Raw genomic sequence first — 18,854 nt, 5'->3', positions numbered from 1 at the left:
GTCTGAATCAAATGAAGACAAATTCAATTTAGTGCAAGTCCCAGTGAAAGAACTCAACAGATTCATCAAACACCACACATGCAGATTAGCAGCAACATTTGGATCTGGAAGGAGGTTTATTTGGTTCCTTTAATTAACTTTACCAAAGATAAAGTGACTTCACAAGTGTATTTATACTTTTTGTGTTTCAGTACTGAAGATGAAAATGAAAGTTAGCCCACCAGACAGTTGGCAACATGGTGACGTAGTGTTTAGCACTGTTGCCTCACAGCAAAAAGGTCATGGGATCGATTCCCACCTGTAGCTGTTCTATGTGGAGTTTGTATGTTCTCCCGTGTTTGCGTGGGCTTCTTCCGGGTGCTCTGGTTTCCTCTCACATTTAAAGACAAGCAGGTTAGGTGAATTGGAAACTTTATAATTGTCCAGGTCTCCCTTGCAAAAGAGATCTCAATCTCAATGGCACTAACCTGGTTAAAGGTTAAATAAAATTTTAAAAAATTAAAATACCCTGCATACTCTGCACACTCAGATTAATGATACAAAGTCATGTCAACAGTGGCCAACGAAGCGCCAAAGAGACCTGGAACTAAATCCAGTAAAGACATTCAGTTCTTACCATACATTACCAGTTAGCATCCAACTCCCTCAACCACACAGTAAAGCACCTGTCACACAGTGCTGGATCAAGGAAACACATAAGGAACTGATACAAATTTTTGATATCACTTTGTGTTCATTTTTGTCCTGAAAAGTCCTTTTCTCATTGGCTAAACGTGTTCCTTGTCAGCTGATGTCCGCTGAGTCCATTGAAAAGTTTTGTGCATGTTCAAAACTTCGGACATTCAACGGAGATCTTTCCCAGGGGTTTGTTCATAGTTTTGTCCTGTTCTTGCTTGTTACTTATGATACTCATGCATTCATATCCTGTGGTTGTCCAATGCTTCAGATTGGGCTTCTGATTGGCCAAAGCTATGGCGCGAGATGTGAATTCAGCACCAGGGAGAGGTGCTGAATGTTGACACAGCAACAAGTAGCAAAGTGGTTCATTTAACCATGTCATTGGCTGTCCTTGTTGTTGCAGTCACAATGAATGCTGCCACAGAGGAGAAGAACCTGTCAGTGTACAAACATAGTGAGGAGGTATGACATCATGATCCCTGAGCGAGCTGGATTATAGCCACATTTGCGTTCACACCTTTGGTGAATCCCGCTCAAATCCAGCTCCCTCCTGCGCACATACAAATTTTAATATACAAAGCCTGAATTTTTTGTTTTGTTTTTTGATGTCCTAAAAAAATGTAAAATCTAAAAGATGTAAAAGCTCAAGGAGGCAAACACTTTTTCACACCACTGAATCTGTGTAGAAACCATGAAAATCATTCTGCTCAATGCGGCTCTTTGTATTGTCAGTGGAACTGTGACATCATCCATCCATCAGACCCCCAAATTCACTGGAGACAGATGGATTAAGTGGTGCTTGCCCACCGGACAAATTATTTAAATCTATTACTATTCAGTTTAATCAATCTGTAAAAGTGTGACAACACCTTAAGACGAGAAGCACCAGGACCCTAAATACTGCAAATGCACCAGTATCATCAAACTCTTACCGATGAACACATAAGATCTTCCCAGGTGCCTGTGCAAATAGAACAATTGTGCCAAAATCTTACAAAGCTGTTTGATGTTGGTTATTGCCAGACAATAACTAAATTAAAGTGCCCTCAACATTATGAAGACATGATGCCTGAACATGATCGTTAGCATTTCTCTTCAGTCAAAAAACAAACATGATGATTGTCCATCAAATGGATGTGAAGCCGACATTTGCTCTGATACATTTTAATGTGTGGCCCGTCACCTTGCGCATCTGACTTTTGATCTCTGACCTCATGTACACCCGGTCCGAGGTGCTGCACATGTCACAGGTCCAGTCACATAAAGAAGCAGTACAGCTGTGGTCAGTGTGCATGAGGGCTGAAAAAAATAAACCGTGCAAAAGCTGAAGTGATATGAGTGTGGAGGAGGTGTGAGGTTATAGGAAGAAGGCAGTGAGGTAACAAAGAGCTTACACACAGTCTATAAAAAGGACTGCGGCAAACATAATGACTCCAAAAAAACATTAACTCCACTGAACAATAAAACAGAAGAGTCACAGTTATAACAAAGTTAAAAACCACACACACACACACACACACACACACACACACACACACACACACACACACACACACACACACACACACACACACACACACACACACACAGGAGTAGCGAAAATAAACTGTGCCTGCATTAATGGCAAATGCCCACCAGGTGGAGACATTGCTCCATTTCAAGAACCTTGGAGCACAATAAAGACCAACCTCTTGCTTATAGCAGAAGAAATACATACGAGGTCTGTCCAAAAAGTATTGTACCTTTTTATTTTTTTCAAACACTATATGGATTTGAATCATGTGTGATTACATCAGCCAAGCTTGAACCTTTGTGCGCATGCATGAGTTTTTCCATGCCTGTTGGTTGCGTCATTCGCCTGTGGGCAGGCTTTGAGTGAGCACTGGTCCACCCCTCCCGTCGGATTTCTTTTGTCTGAGAACTTGCTGAGAGACTGCCGCTTTGCTCCATGAAATTTTTTTCAGAAACAGAGACAGGCAGTTGGAAACCATTCAATAGATTCAGTTGGATATCAGTGAAGATTCTGTCGGCGTCACGCGGATTATGGACTGTTTAAAGACGGCTCACAGCGGCGGAGGGCATGCGGCGCACCGAGTGGCCATCGACAGGCTGAAACGACCAGATCGTTTCTAAACTGAACGCTGTGTTGATCCGGGACATCGTGTGACTACCACAGAAATGGCAACAGAGCTGGACATAGAACTTTTGTGGTACATTCCACTGTTACAGGAGATTTTGTAATGAAAGACGTGCGGAGGATTTCGCGCGTCGGCACGAAGCAGCTCAGGAAGCGCAGCAAAAAAACACCTCCATCTTGGAAGTCTCACAGGACATATTGGGGCATGTCCAGCTGTTACACAATTTCTCGGATACTCGCTCGACTGAAAGCCGTCGAAAGCCGTCTGAATCTTCTGAATGGTTTCCAATACGGAGGTGTTTTTTTTTTTGCTGTGCGTCCTGAGCTGCTTTGTGCCGACGCGCGAAATCCTCCGCACGTCTTTCATTACAAAATCTCCTGTAACAGTGGAATGTACCACAAAAGTTCTATGTCCAGCTCTGTTGCCATTTCTGTGGTAGTCACACGATGTCCCGGATCAACACAGCGTTCAGTTTAGAAACGATCTGGTCGTTTCAGCCTGTTGATGGCCGCTCGGTGCGCCACGCGCCCTCCGCCGCTGTGGGCCATCTTTAAAAAGGTTTTAACAGTCCATAATCCGCGTGACGCGGACAGAATCTTCACCGATATCCAACTAAATCTATCGAATGGTTTCCAACTGCCTGTCTCTAACAGTTTCTGAAAAAAATTTCACAGAGCAAAACGGCAGTCTCTCAGCAAGTTCTCAGACAAAAGAAATCCGACGGGAGGTGTGGACCAGTGCTCACTCAAACCCTGCCCACAGGCGAATGACGTAACCGACAGGCGTGGAAAAACTCACGCATGCGCACGAAGGTTCAAGCTTGGCTGATGTAATCACACGTGATTCAAATCCATATAGTTTTTGAAAAAAATAAAAAGGTCCGTTACTTTTTGGACAGACCTCATACATACCTACACACACACACACACACACACGGCTGAGTAATAATTGCAGCCCCAAACGTTTGTGCGGAGTGCACATGCACCACGCACACACACCTCCTGTGCACTCGTGCGCACGTGTGCATGAGGAACACAGCGCTCCGGTCCCGTGTTTGCCATCCAGACATTTGGAGATTGGGTAGTCTGCAACACCTTTTATGGCCATCTTAGAGCGGTCTGTGTCGTCTACAGCTCCCTGTTGTACTTACAGCATACTGTTGTACCCGGGGCAGAGATCAAGCAGGAATCAACACAGTCCAGCATTCACCAGCAGCCAGCAAGTGCTTTGAATTGATATCTTGCATGATGTCCAACTGCACCACAAACATTGTCTCCACATAGATCACTAGGTTCACACCATGTTGTCTTATTACATTTGAATTTTTGCACTTTTGTTCTCAAAATAAAGTCAATTAGAAAGTTTCACTGCTACAATTTAAAATTTGCTATTTATTATGAGAATTACACTGGCCTTCTGTTGCTGATTTTTGACAGCTGAATGTGTACTCTTTTTTGAAAAAGAAAAAAAGAAAAGAAAAAAAAAACAATCTGATACTCAGTTGTGGCATGAAAACACTGTGTAACACAATTTTTGTTCCTGGCTTCTAAGTGTTATATTTCAACTGCTTATGTCTAAAGTCTATGGAAAAATGACTACATTCAGCACAAACTTTGATTTTATTTTTTTTAACGTTATAGAAAGTTCTAAAAGTTTCTTGAAATTTCTAGATAATTCTGGAAACTTCTAGAAAATTCTGGACAGTTCTAGCAGTTAAGGAATATTATAGAAGACTACTCAGTAGTAGTGAAGGTGAATCAAGAATATTCTTGAAAACAGACAAATTTCAAAATATCATTGTCCTGATCACAGAGGCAAAGTTTCTGTGGAATAACAGCTATTTTCTATTTATTTAAGGCATAACAGGTTAGGAAAACACACTGTGTACCCAGGAACAAAACAAAAAAATAAAAATTTGTTACATAGTGAAATGTGTGCAATCTGCAGTAATAGTGGTGTTGTAGAATGCTGTGACCAATCTGGAAGTTTACATACTGTACACACACACACACACACACACACACACACACACACACACACACACACACACACACACACACACACACACACACACACACACACACACACACACACACACAGGATTGCTCCATTTCAAGAAGCATGGAGCACAATAAAGACCAACCCCCTGCTTATAGCAGTAGAAATACATACATACATACACACACACACACATATACTTGTATATATATATATATATATATATATATATATATATATATATATATATATATATATATATATATATATATATATATACAAGGTCTATTAGATAAGAAACCGACACTTTTATTTTTATTTTTAACTATATGGATTTGAATGACGTGCGATTACACCAATCATGCTTGAACCCTCGTGCGCATGCGTGAGTTTTTTCACGCATGTCGGTGATGTCATTTCCCTGTGGGCAGGCCTTGAGTGAGATGTGGACCCGCCCTCTCGGCTGAATTCCTTTGTTTCACACGCTGCTCGAGACGGCGCGCGTTGCTTTATCAAAATTTTTTCTGGACCTGTGAGGAATATCCGAGTGGACACTATTCGAGAAATTAAGCTGGTTTTCGGTGAAAAGTTTAACGGCTGATGAGAGATTATGGGGTGTTTCTGTCGCTGTAAGGACTTCCCACGGAGTGGGACGTCGCGCAGCGCTTCCAGGCGCCATCGTCGGCCTGTTTCGACCTGAAAACATCCTAATTTAAGGCTTAATTCACCCAGGACGTCGTGAGAGAACAGAGAAGATTCAGAAGAGGTGGGCATGAGGACTTTATTCGGACAATCCACTGTTTAAGGACATTTTGTAATGAAAGATGTACGCGCAAATTCGCCAAGTCGTTTCCGTGACGACTCGGCGAATCTGTGTGCGCCGCGACAGGAAAACACCTCCGTGTTGAAAACCATTTGTAAAATTCAGGCGGCTTTTGATGGCTTTCAACAAGTGAGTAACTGAGAAATTGTTTAACAGCTTGGGCATGTTCCAACTTGCCCGTTAAGGTTTCCAACGGAGGTGTTTTTCCTGTCGCGACCCCCCGCGGTCGGGTCCGACCCGACATGCGCCCGCACGTTCTTTCATTACAAAATGTCCGTTAACAATGGAATGTCCGAATAAACTCCTCATGCTGACTTCTTCTGAAAGTTCTCTGTTCTCTGACGACTTACTGGGTCAACAGAGCCACAAGGTTCTGTGCTAGGACCAATTTTATTCACTTTATACATGCTTCCCTTAGGCAGTATTATTAGACGGTATTGCTTAAATTTTCATTGTTACGCAGATTGTTATATGGCTGGGGGGGCCTGGCTGCCGGTTTGTTTGTCTTTTTGTTTTCCTCCCAGGTGGCGTGCATTTGGGACTGAGTGGCTGTGTTGCTGAGGCTGTCAGGACCTCACCCTGATCACCTGCGACTCGTCAGGACTCACAGCTGAGGTGCATCTGGATGGATTGGAGCATGTTGGCATTTAAGACTGGAGTGCACAGTGTGTATTTGCCAGAGACTCGACCTTGTGACCAGACGGGTGAGATCGTCGTCTTGGGAGCCATCTCATCAGCAGCGGACGCTGAGAATGTCCAGGTTTGATGCACGGTCTGTGAAAGAGGAGGGGGTGAGGTCTCACGCTCGTCAGCACACTTCCTGAGGTACGTTGGATTTTGTGACTAACAGTTATACAGTCAGTAAATGTGGTGTCCCTCACACCTTATTGTATTGAGCTGTATGTTAGTCATGTATCAGCTTCCACTGCGGTGGAGTTTTGTGAACGGGATGTTCCATGCCTGCAGGTTGGGAAGCTGATCAGTAATCAAGCCAGGAAGTGTTTGCTGTTTGTACACCTTTAAGTGTTCTGTGTGTAAAGTGTGGACTCACATAATGGTTCCTTCTTTCACAGACTCGGTTGTTGCGGCCACCTGGGGGGTGTCGGCGGGGTCCTTGGGTCCGAAACAGCTTCTGGCTCCGGACCGTTAGCGCTGCTGGGAGCGCACCACGCCAGGCCGCACCTTTCTGTTATTACATTTTCACTGTTATGTATTAAATTCAGTTAGCCTTTGTACCGTGCTCTGCTTATTTCATACTGGGTCCTTCAAACGCTGGTCGGTTCTCCGAGCTGCGTCCGACACATAACAGTAGTCTCTGGCCAAACATCACGGACCCAGCGGTAGCAGAGACGGTAACGCGCCGGGAAGGCGGCAGCAGACGTTCAGTGGTTATCCGGATCAGTTGCGGGGCTCTCCGCCCGGAAGGTGCGTGTTTGAAACCCATTACTGGATACTAATTTGTGCTCTCTTGCAGCCGTGTTCCTGTGTTGTGCCTTATCCGTGGGTCGTGGTGGAGTGTGACTGGCGACGGCTTCGCGTCACACTCCGACCGGATAAGAGGTGTAAACGGGAGCTGCAAGAGTGCGTTTGTAATGGGTTCACGCGCACGGCGGAGCTCTGTTAGCACGGGTCGCTGGGCTTCCTGTGTTACAGTCATAGCCCCGTTTCCCCGGAGAAAGGTAACTACTGCGTCTGTTGTATCAGCTCCGGCGTTATTTAGTTGAGCACATTTTGGTTGTGTGTTGCACTCAGCTGCGCACACAAAAGCAGCTCGTTTGTTTTTTTCTGTCGCCCAAGGGGTTTTTTCATTTTTAGCACTCTGGTTCCCCCTTGTGGTGACTGAAGCACGTTACCGTCAAGCTCTTGAGTAGGAACAGGTGTGTTCCATTTGGTTGAGCTTGACGGTATAACTCACTGATTTGTTTTGTGTTAGTTCATTTTGTGTGGGTGTTTTTTGAGTTGGTTTTTGTGTGGGCTTTTCTTTTTTGTTGTCCACTATTTGTCTGGGGGTGTGACCCTGTAGCCTTTGCAAAAAACAAAAAAAACACAAAGAGAACGGGGACCCAAACAACTGTGTGTTGGTCTGTTTTTTTTTTTTTTCCTTTGTTTCTTTTTGTTTCACATCCCCAGGGTTGGATGGTACGGTCCCCTGGGGGGTGATGGGGTGGTCTTTGGGTTGTTTTTTCTCTTTGTTTTTTGTTATGCCCTCTCTTCTCCTCTGACTCCAGCCGGGTGTGCCGTAGTGTCGGCATTGCTGGAGGGGTGCAGTTAGGTTGTGCTGGGCGTTTCCCAGGTAGCCTCTGCACCTGGGAGGAGGGGGGGGGGGGGGGGGGGGGGGGGTTGGGGTTTTTTTTTGTTTTCCCTCCCCCAGTTTCCGCCCTCAGGGTTTGACTGTGGTGTCCTCTGGGGGAAAACGGGCGTTGGGTCCATCTAGCCGTGGACGGCCGGGGCTGGGTCCATTAGTCATGCGGGGAGGCGTCTCCTGGGGTTGACGAGTGGTCCTCTGGGGGGCGCTGGTGGTCCCCGTGGTTGACGTTGGATCCCAGAGGGACCTCGGCCGTGGTTATTACTCCTGGAGCTGGCGGGTGGCCCTCTGGGGGGTGTTGGTCCCTACGTGTCGTTTGGGGGGGAGGAGGGGGGGGTATTTTGGCATTTGTTTGTGTGCTTAAATTTGGATTGTTTTTCTTTTCTCCCCTTCCCTGGGGTTTGATGGGACGGTCCCCTGGGGCGGGGGGGATGTTTTGGTTGTTTTGTTTTCTGACTAATCACACATGTTTGGTTAAAGGCTGACCGCACAGGTGTAGGAACTCCTGGCCACACCTGTGCTGAGACTGTCAAACAAGGGCAAAGATGCAGCCAGTTCAACCAGTCTGTTGGAGGACGAACGCAGACGCGGTTTCCAGCCATGGTCCCTGGAGGGGGGGTGTTTCTCCTGGGCCAGGTGTGTGTGGTCGCCGGGAGGCTTCCCGTGAGGGTGGGGTACTGTTATATGGCTGGGGGGGCCTGGCTGCCGGTTTGTTTGTCTTTTTGTTTTCCTCCCAGGTGGCGTGCATTTGGGACTGAGTGGCTGTGTTGCTGAGGCTGTCAGGACCTCACCCTGATCACCTGCGACTCGTCAGGACTCACAGCTGAGGTGCATCTGGATGGATTGGAGCATGTTGGCATTTAAGACTGGAGTGCACAGTGTGTATTTGCCAGAGACTCGACCTTGTGACCAGACGGGTGAGATCGTCGTCTTGGGAGCCATCTCATCAGCAGCGGACGCTGAGAATGTCCAGGTTTGATGCACGGTCTGTGAAAGAGGAGGGGGTGAGGTCTCACGCTCGTCAGCACACTTCCTGAGGTACGTTGGATTTTGTGACTAACAGTTATACAGTCAGTAAATGTGGTGTCCCTCACACCTTATTGTATTGAGCTGTATGTTAGTCATGTATCAGCTTCCACTGCGGTGGAGTTTTGTGAACGGGATGTTCCATGCCTGCAGGTTGGGAAGCTGATCAGTAATCAAGCCAGGAAGTGTTTGCTGTTTGTACACCTTTAAGTGTTCTGTGTGTAGAGTGTGGACTCACATAATGGTTCCTTCTTTCACAGACTCGGTTGTTGCGGCCACCTGGGGGGTGTCGGCGGGGTCCTTGGGTCCGAAACAGCTTCTGGCTCCGGACCGTTAGCGCTGCTGGGAGCGCACCACGCCAGGCCGCACCTTTCTGTTATTACATTTTCACTGTTATGTATTAAATTCAGTTAGCCTTTGTACCGTGCTCTGCTTATTTCATACTGGGTCCTTCAAACGCTGGTCGGTTCTCCGAGCTGCGTCCGACACATAACACAGATGATACCCAGCTTTATCTATCCATGAAGCCGGAGGACACACACCAATTAGCTAAACTGCAGGATTGTCTTACAGACATAAAGACATGGATGACCTCTAATTTCCTGCTTTTAAACTCAGATAAAACTGAAGTTATTGTACTTGGCCCCACAAATCTTAGAAACATGGTGTCTAACCAGATCCTTACTCTGGATGGCATTACCCTGACCTCTAGTAATACTGTGAGAAATCTTGGAGTCATTTTTGATCAGGATATGTCATTCAAAGCGCATATTAAACAAATATGTAGGACTGCTTTTTTGCATTTACACAATATCTCTAAAATCAGAAAGGTCTTGTCTCAGAGTGATGCTGAAAAACTAATTCATGCATTTATTTCCTCTAGGCTGGACTATTGTAATTCATTATTATCAGGTTGTCCTAAAAGTTCCCTAAAAAGCCTTCAGTTAATTCAAAATGCTGCAGCTAGAGTACTGACGGGGACTAGAAGGAGAGAGCATATCTCACCCATATTGGCCTCTCTTCATTGGCTTCCTGTTAATTCTAGAATAGAATTTAAAATTCTTCTTCTTACTTATAAGGTTTTGAATAATCAGGTCCCATCTTATCTTAGGGACCTCGTAGTACCATATCACCCCAATAGAGCGCTTCGCTCTCAGACTGCAGGCTTACTTGTAGTTCCTAGGGTTTGTAAGAGTAGAATGGGAGGCAGAGCCTTCAGCTTTCAGGCTCCTCTCCTGTGGAACCAGCTCCCAATTCGGATCAGGGAGACAGACACCCTCTCTACTTTTAAGATTAGGCTTAAAACTTTCCTTTTTGCTAAAGCTTATAGTTAGGGCTGGATCAGGTGACCCTGAACCATCCCTTAGTTATGCTGCTATAGACGTAGACTGCTGGGGGGTTCCCATGATGCACTGTTTCTTTCTCTTTTTGCTCTGTATGCACCACTCTGCATTTAATCATTAGTGATCGATCTCTGCTCCCCTCCACAGCATGTCTTTTTCCTGGTTCTCTCCCTCAGCCCCAACCAGTCCCAGCAGAAGACTGCCCCTCCCTGAGCCTGGTTCTGCTGGAGGTTTCTTCCTGTTAAAAGGGAGTTTTTCCTTCCCACTGTAGCCAAGTGCTTGCTCACAGGGGGTCGTTTTGACCATTGGGGTTTTACATAATTATTGTATGGCCTTGCCTTACAATATAAAGTGCCTTGGGGCAACTGTTTGTTGTGATTTGGCGCTATATAAAAAAAAATTGATTGATTGATTGATTGTGTTTCTTCCACTTTCTAATAAATAATCATAACAGTTGTTGTCTTCTACCAAGCTGCTTGCCTGTTGTCCTGTAGTCCATCCCAGTCTTGTCCAGGTCTACAGTTTTGTCCCTGGTGCCCTTAGACAGCTCTTTGGTCTTGGCTATGGTGGACAGGTTGGAGTGTGATTAATTAAGTGTGTGAACAGGTGTCGTTTATACAGGTAACAAGTTCAAATAGGTGCAATTAATACAGGTAAAGAGTGCAGAATAAGAGGGCTTCTTAAAGGAAAAATTAACAGATCTGTGTGAGCCAGAATTCTTGCTGGTTGGTAGGCGTTGAAATACTTATTTGCAGCAGTAACATACAAATAAATTATTAAAAAATCATACATTGTGATTTCCGGATTTTTTTTTTTTTTTAGATTATGTCTCTCACAGTGGACATGCACCTAAAATGAAAATTTCAGACCCCTCCAAGATTTCTAAGTGGGAGAACTTGCAAAATCACAGGGTGTTCAAATAAATATATATATATATATATATATATATATATATATATATATATATATATATATATATATATAGCGCTGGGATACCAATTAAACAAGTGCAAATTATAAAGAACACTATGCTCATACATCTGATGGTATTTTAGGGTGGGATTATTTTTTTCTTATACAGAATGCCACAGTTGGCAGCATGATGGATTAGTGGTTAGCACTTTTGCCGCACAGCAAGAAGGTCATGGGATCAATTCCCACCTGTGGTCTTTCTGTGTTGCGTTTGCATGTTCTCCCTGTGTTTGTGTGGGTTCTGTCCGGGTTCTGCTTCCTCCCACATCCAAAAACCTGCAGGTTATGTGGATTAGATTGTCTGAAGGTGTGCATGCAGGTGTGAATGTGTTTGTTTGTCTATATGTGGCCCTGCAACAGACTGGCGTCCTGTCCAGGGTGAACCCTGTCTCAGGCCCTATGACTGCTGGGATAGGCTCCAGCCCCCGTGACCCTTAATTGGAGTAAGAAACTGAAAACAAGTGAGTAAAATTCACAATGAAGCTTTTATTTGATAAAATTGTGGGTATAGTTATCACCAGCATAAAAGTAAATTTAATTTGTGCAGCTGTGACATTTAGTGTCCAAAATAAAGTAAAATAACAGCATTTGTTACAAGTATTTAAAAATTGCAGGTTTTTCAAAACAACAACATATTTATAGGAAATTATCACAATTCTCTCAGATAAAATGTTTGAGTCTCTTCTATGTTAGCTCGTCTCTTAGCAACATTTTCAAATGTCACATGGTTATTTTTTAGGCAACGTGTAAAATTAAAAGGTGTTCAGTCAACAAAAGTATTTTTAAGTACTTTATAAATCTCATTGCTCACAATGGAGGCACTCAGTCAGCTCATGCTAAGATTAGCCTGTTATGCTAGCGGGTTTTCATGCAAATATTACCCCATTTGCATTGCTAACCAGCTCACCTTAGCATATATGTTTTATTATCAAGTCCATTGTTCACAGTGGAGGCACTCAGTCAACTCATGCTAACATTAGCCTCTTATCCTAGTGATTTTCATGCCAACCTTAACCCTTTAGCATTACTAACTAGCTAGAGTTAGCATGTATGCATTTGTTATAAATCCCATTGCTCACAAGGAAGGCACGCACTCTGCTCATGCTAACATTAGCCTGTTATGCTAATGAGTTTTCCTGTTAAAATTAGTCAGGTCAGATCACTAACTAGCTACCATTAGCATGTATATATTTATTGTAATATGACTTTCTAAGGAAAGACAAATGGTCAACATATTATAGCCAAATTTATTAGCTGTAATGATAAAGTACATTTTACTCATGGGCTCATACTTGATAAAAACTGTGACTAAAGAAACCTACAAATAATAGCAATTGTTATTCAGGAGATGTTACATCCTCTACACATTTAATTCAATTTTTTAAAAGATATATTTTAAGTATTTTTATTGTGGGAAATTTCAGACAGAGTGGATTCATCCACATGGACGGTCCTAGTGGTTATAATTCAGTCCAATACTTTAGTGAACTGACACTGTAAAAATAATTGAAGCAAGGCTTTTGAAAACATTTGAAAACAAAAACTGTGATGACAAAACATTTTTTTGTTTTGTTTTGTAATTTAGAAGGCTATCACAGTGCATAGCTCTGTAAAAATGTAGCACGTCTTTCATTGCACTGAATTATGGGGGCGCTATTTGTAATTGTAAATGACCGTGAGGCAGGATTAATGAAATATTAGCTCAAAAGGATCCTGGATCCTCATCACCCTCAAATTTAGACAACCCAGGTCTAATCTCACCAATAAACTTCAATTAAATTTGAGATATTCTGTTTACAGGCAAAACAACAAACAAACAAAGCCCATGTTAGCTCTGTTGTTGTCCCAGTTAGCAACAAATGGCTGTGTTCCAAAAACGTTAAACATGAACTTTGATTTACACAAATGCATTAGTTTTATTTTTTAACTGTACTGTATTTGGCACCAGCAGCCATCGAACAGTCAATATTTGACCATCAGCCTTGATCTCTCAAAACGCAAAGAATAGATTCCGATTCATTTTGTAGCAAGGTGATTCTTCCCATCGATCTCCTACTTTAACATCAGAAAATATGGTGTTTTCCTAACAATTCTAAATTCAGAATTACAAACTTGTATAATTTTTATAGAATTACCAAACAAACATTAATTTTCACTGTATCTTGGAGGCCCTTCATTAAAAACTAATGAAAGTTGGCCCTCGGATAGATACAGTAGAAGGAAATATTACCATGGCAACAGTGACCTGATTTGCATATTAATTAAGTCACAGAGTCAGTGAGTGTAAAATCCTATTTTGGCTCATAGAGATTTTCAAAATTGAACTCCGCACACAACTGTTCAACAGAGCCTATAACTGACACTGCTAGAGGACAGATCACGAAATTTACAGTTTTTTCATAGCATCTTGTTTAGACTGTCAGTAGCCACTAGGGGGCGATAATGATGGTTTTGCATCAATTTAGCTGACTTAGCTGCTGCTGGTGAACAAGCGTTTAAGGAATAACACTACAAAAAGTACAGATTTTTTTTTTTTGAAGCAGTGAAACTTGATTATCAGCCTGGTTTTAATTTAATAAATCACATGCTGCCGTTAAATGTTCTCATTTTCCTCAACAAAGCCCAGAAAGCTGAAGACAAATGAATAAATTCCCACAGAGGTGTTGCAAAGATGCAGAGATGAGTTGCGGCTTACAAAAGAAATCCTTGTGAATCAGAGTGCAAGTAGACAGAAAAATGCAAAGCTGCAGCTTCCTTATTAGACTCATAACATTAATCCACCTCAGCGACTACACGCCGTCCCCTCCGGCTCTCCTTCAGAGAGCCAGACGCCACGCTTCCTCTGGAGCTCAGTGGGTAGAACAAAGTACCAACAGCGGCTGAGTTAGGGGTTCAATTCCCACTGGAGAGTCACAAGTTAAACAAGGCAAAGAGCTTGCGGTGCAAACACTCACACAGCAACTCGTACAGCTGAAATAAACAATTTACTTCAACAAAAAGGTCAATGGACGGAAAGAAAAAAATAAATGTTTTCAATACATTTGCATGACACAGCATTTATCAGAAATTCAAGCAGGAAAATATCACCAAACTGACACACCAACTGTCCAAACTGCTTTTTGGACATGTTTGTTTGTCTTTTAAATGTGTTATATATTTATTTTTTGCATGTTTTTGGTAACAGTTTTTTTTTTTTTTTACATGCTTTTCTTTTTCCTATGCTGTTGACTTTTTGTTTTGTTCTCTCTCTCTCTCTCTCTCTCTCTCTCTCTCTCTCTCTCTCTCTCTCTCTCTCTCTCTCTCTCTCTCTCTCTCTCTCTCTCTCTCTCTCTCTATATATATATATATATGTGTGTGTGTGTGTGTGTGTGTGTGTGTGTGAGAGTGACATACCTCCCCACAAATACAGTAATACAAAGTCTTGGTGGATCAGCCAAGTACACACTGATGCTAAATATGAACGAAATTGGTCAACAGGTTCTTGAGATATCGTGCTAACAAGCAAAAAATGGACAGGCAGATGGACAGATGGATGGACATGCTGACTGCTACTCATACCAAAAGGTATATTGTTAACCCTCTGGGGTCCGAGGGCATTTTTTGGACAGTTCACTCGCCTGGCATAAATGTATTATTATTGCTGTTAAAAGCTCACCCTGCATCCCACAATCAAGTGGTATGTCTCTTTTTTTGAGGACAACCTGTACTTTCAGAATATATATATGCGATAGTGGTGTTTTATAAGTGTAATAAAGGTTTACAATCAGAAATAAGAAAGGAAAAAATAAAACGGGAAATAATTTTCACACACATTTATTCAAAACACACAGCAAACTATGATAAACAACTATTTTGGCACTTTATAAAGGTAGTTTGGGGTCATGTTCAAAAGAATATACAAAATAAATGTTCTAACAATAAACTCAAATGCACATTTTGAACAATATATACAAAATGGTCTACGCATTTTGTTTGTCTTTATGCCACATCTCAAAGCAATTTCTTTCTGCTATTACACAAAGGCTTACAACACAAACTTTTTACTTCCATGGAGTTAATTCCCTCTTGGAATTTGGTCCTGCACTGTAAACAACCTATTTTCACAGTTTGAGGCCCTGTTCCATTCATATGCACAATGCTGTGCTTTTACATACTTTTATACTTTACATACTTTATATATATATATATATATATATATATATATATATATATATATATATATATATATATATATACACACACACACGAGGCCTATTAGAAACGTATCCGACCTTATTATTTTTTTCAAAAGCCATATGGATTTGAATCACGTGTGATTGCGTCAGACAAGCTCGAACGCTCGTGCGCATGCATTTTTCCACGCCTGTCGGTTGCGTCATTCGCCTGTGAAAATGTTACGGGCTTGGTAGAGAATAAGGAGTGTTACTGTCGCTTTAAGGACGTCCCCCAGCGGCTGTGGGGCGTGCCGCGCTCTGAAGCCGCCATCGACAGGCTGAACGACCATTTTCATTTCTAAACGGATGGCTGTCTGGATCCATGACCATCGTGTGCCATTTCTCTGGTTATCACAAGAGCTGGACATCAACTATTTTCCGACAGATTTCACTTTTAACAAGAGATTTTGTCATGGAAAGCCGAGTGGAGGCTTTGCGCGTCATGATGGATTCGCTACTGGAGCGTGACAAAACCACCTCCATTTTGGTCTCACAGGACGGCTTTGAGATGGCGTTCAGACAGCTGTCGGTGGTTTTTCCATCGAGTGATTATCCGAGAAATTGTGGATGTGCCTGGACATGCCAGAACATGTCCCGTGAGGCTTCATCACGGCGTTGCTGTGCACCATGCGGCACCGCCGCGACGCGCGAAGCCTCCGCTCCTCTTTCCATGACAAAAACTCCTGTAACAGTGGAATGTGCCATTCACTTCCAAACTGGATGCTGTGTTTTATCCGGGACGTCGTCTGACTAGCAAAGGAATTGTGAAAAGACGTGGACATCAGCACTTTTTCGGCACATTGAGACAGACATGCGGAGGAATTCCGCACGTCGCAGTGGTGCCGCATGGCACACAGCAATGCCGTGATGAAGCCTCATGGGACATGTTCTGGCATGTCCAGGCACATCCACAATTTCTCGGATAATCACTCGATGGAAAAACCACCGACAGAACAAAACGAACGCCATCTCAAAGCCGTCCTGTGAGACCAAAACGGAGGTGGTTTTGTCTCGCTCCAGTAGCGAATCCATCGTGAAAAGTGAAATCTGCCGGAAAATGGTTGATGTCCAGCTCTTGTGATAACCAGAGAAATGGCACACGATGGTCACGGATCCAGACAGCACATCCGTTTAGAAATGAAATGGTCGTTCAGCCTGTCGATGGCGTCTTCGGAGCGCGGCGCGCCCCACAGTCGCTGGGGGCCATCCTTAAAGTAACACTCCTTATTCTCTACCAAGCCCGTAACATTTTCACTGAAAGCCAGATAAATTTTTCTAATGGTTTCCAGCTGCTGTCTCTAACAGTTTCTGAAAAAATTCTGATGGAAAAAAGCCCAAATCATTCCGCCATTTCCTGACAATGAAAATCCGACGAGGGAGCTAGACCACTCCTCACTCAAAGCCTGCTCACAGGGGAATGACGCAACCGACAGGCATGGAAAAACTCACGCATGCGCACGAGGGTTCAAGCTTGTCTGACGCAATCACACGTGATTCAAATCCATATGGTTTTTGAAAAAAATAATAAGGTCGGATACTTTTCTAATAGACCTCGTATATATACACATATACATATTCTATTTCTACCTCATTTTCTTATTTTATTGTATTGTTCTTGTAGTATTATAAATACTGCTTATCCTTGCACATGCTGTTTGATGCACATTTTCCTCTACTCACACCCATCTTGTGTGTTTTTTAAGAGCTGATGTAACATGTGAATTTCTCCACTGTGAGATCAATAAAATCTTCTTATCTTACTCATGGAGCCAGCAGACAGAGGGCTATTCAAACAGCATTCGCATGCCAAAGAGTAACACATTGCTGCTCCTAACAATCTTTGGCCTACCATGTGAGACTGCGCTGCCTTACGATTGGATATTGGTAAACCATGTGACGGTGAACCAGTTCCTGATTGGACACTCACACTGCGCACGTCATCACACAGCTTCTGTGAGGAGTACAAACATGGTGGATGGCTGGCTCGACAGGCTGCGGAGTTTACTTTTCAGCAATAAAAAAGGTTTCTATCTCATATCATTAAAATGTTAATTATAACTGAGTAAAACCTGTACCCCCAGAGGGTTAATGTGTTTTCATCTTTTAATTAATTTCTGATATTTTGACAATATATGTCTGATGAGAGTAGTCATGAAGGTAACACATTACAATACAAGCTGCAAAAATAAGCATTAAGTAACAGTGAAATATGACTTCACTGTATTTAATAACCATTGTTAATTCAGGTATTAATTTACACATTATTTTTTAATAAGTTATAAAGATACGTATCACCATTAATAAATGATTGACAAACACATTAGTTATGTCTTAATTCACCGATAGTTCAGGCTTAATACTGTGTTAGCTAGTGTCAATTAATGGAACATTAAACATTGGAAGACATTACAATAATAGGTGATGATGCATCGCCAGAAAATCAGTCTGTTTTTTCATCAGACCTCATTCCACCCCTAAACATAAACTTATATTCATTAGTTCATTTTGCCATAATATTTTTCTGTTACAGTCTTTTGCACCTCAGGCCCACCGTATATTGTGACAATTCTACTTGTGATGCATGTACATTGCATGCACAGTGGAAGTGAAGCGTGCACAGACTCTGAGTGATGTGATTCGCCGTCATGCTGAAGCCACAGAAAGCGAAGTGTAGCCGCAGCAACAAACAACAAAGCAAGAAGATGTTGGGAGATTGTGTTTTAATTTTAGATCAGGGCTCAGCGCCCGCTCAGCACCTCGGCCTCAGCTTACATGACAGTTCATTAAGATGACTGACAACTGCTGCCTCGAAGACTTTACCTGGAAAGAACAGAACTTATTCACAACTGAGAAGGGTTTCCACGCAACCCAGCTGCAACCAATCACATGTCCTCACCTACGTTTCTGCAGGATTATGTTTATTTTGTCAGAATATAAGGCAGGTTAGAAATGAGGGGGAAGTACATTTACAGTGAGTAACACGGCGACACGCACTAGCTTTCTGGCTATTTCACCTGAGATTGTTGTGACATATCAGGAGTCTAATCCTGAGCGTGGAGCTTCATCACACACTGAGTGGCCGTTAATAACAAAAAGAATGATCAAGAATGAGTGCATCCTGTGAACCTTCAATAGCATAAAATTAGCTTCTTTTTTAAACCAAACATTGAGAATTCGCTTTGTGTTTTGGTTAATTTTAACATGAATGTTCTTGGAAAAGGGATTTACTTAAAACACAATATTCATCCCCTTTTTTGGCTCCAATCTGTGTTGTTGTACAGTTTTAGCAGCTATGATTCAGCTCAGGGAACGTCGGTTCTCCAGTCGACTTTGACATAACGGTGGAGTTGGGGCATA

At 42.8% G+C, this 18,854-nt stretch overlaps 1 protein-coding gene and 1 long non-coding RNA gene across 2 annotated transcripts in view; both read right to left on the bottom strand.

Moving 5' to 3' along the window:
* The window catches only part of grip2b (glutamate receptor interacting protein 2b), a 454,393-nt gene that overhangs the window by 263,567 nt on the left and 171,972 nt on the right, over window positions 1-18,854 (bottom strand).
* LOC117506463 lies at window positions 1,111-17,635 on the bottom strand. Its single transcript, XR_004559478.1, has 3 exons — window positions 17,625-17,635; window positions 11,646-11,652; window positions 1,111-1,228 (listed from the first exon to the last, which is right to left on the bottom strand). It is a non-coding gene; the product is annotated as an uncharacterized LOC117506463 (long non-coding RNA).

The sequence above is a fragment of the Thalassophryne amazonica genome, chromosome 3, assembly GCF_902500255.1.
Source record: "Thalassophryne amazonica chromosome 3, fThaAma1.1, whole genome shotgun sequence".
NCBI classification, from domain to species: Eukaryota; Metazoa; Chordata; class Actinopteri; order Batrachoidiformes; family Batrachoididae; genus Thalassophryne; species Thalassophryne amazonica.
Note: the sequence above shows the minus strand (reverse complement) of the source record. Positions and strands in the feature narration are given on the sequence as shown.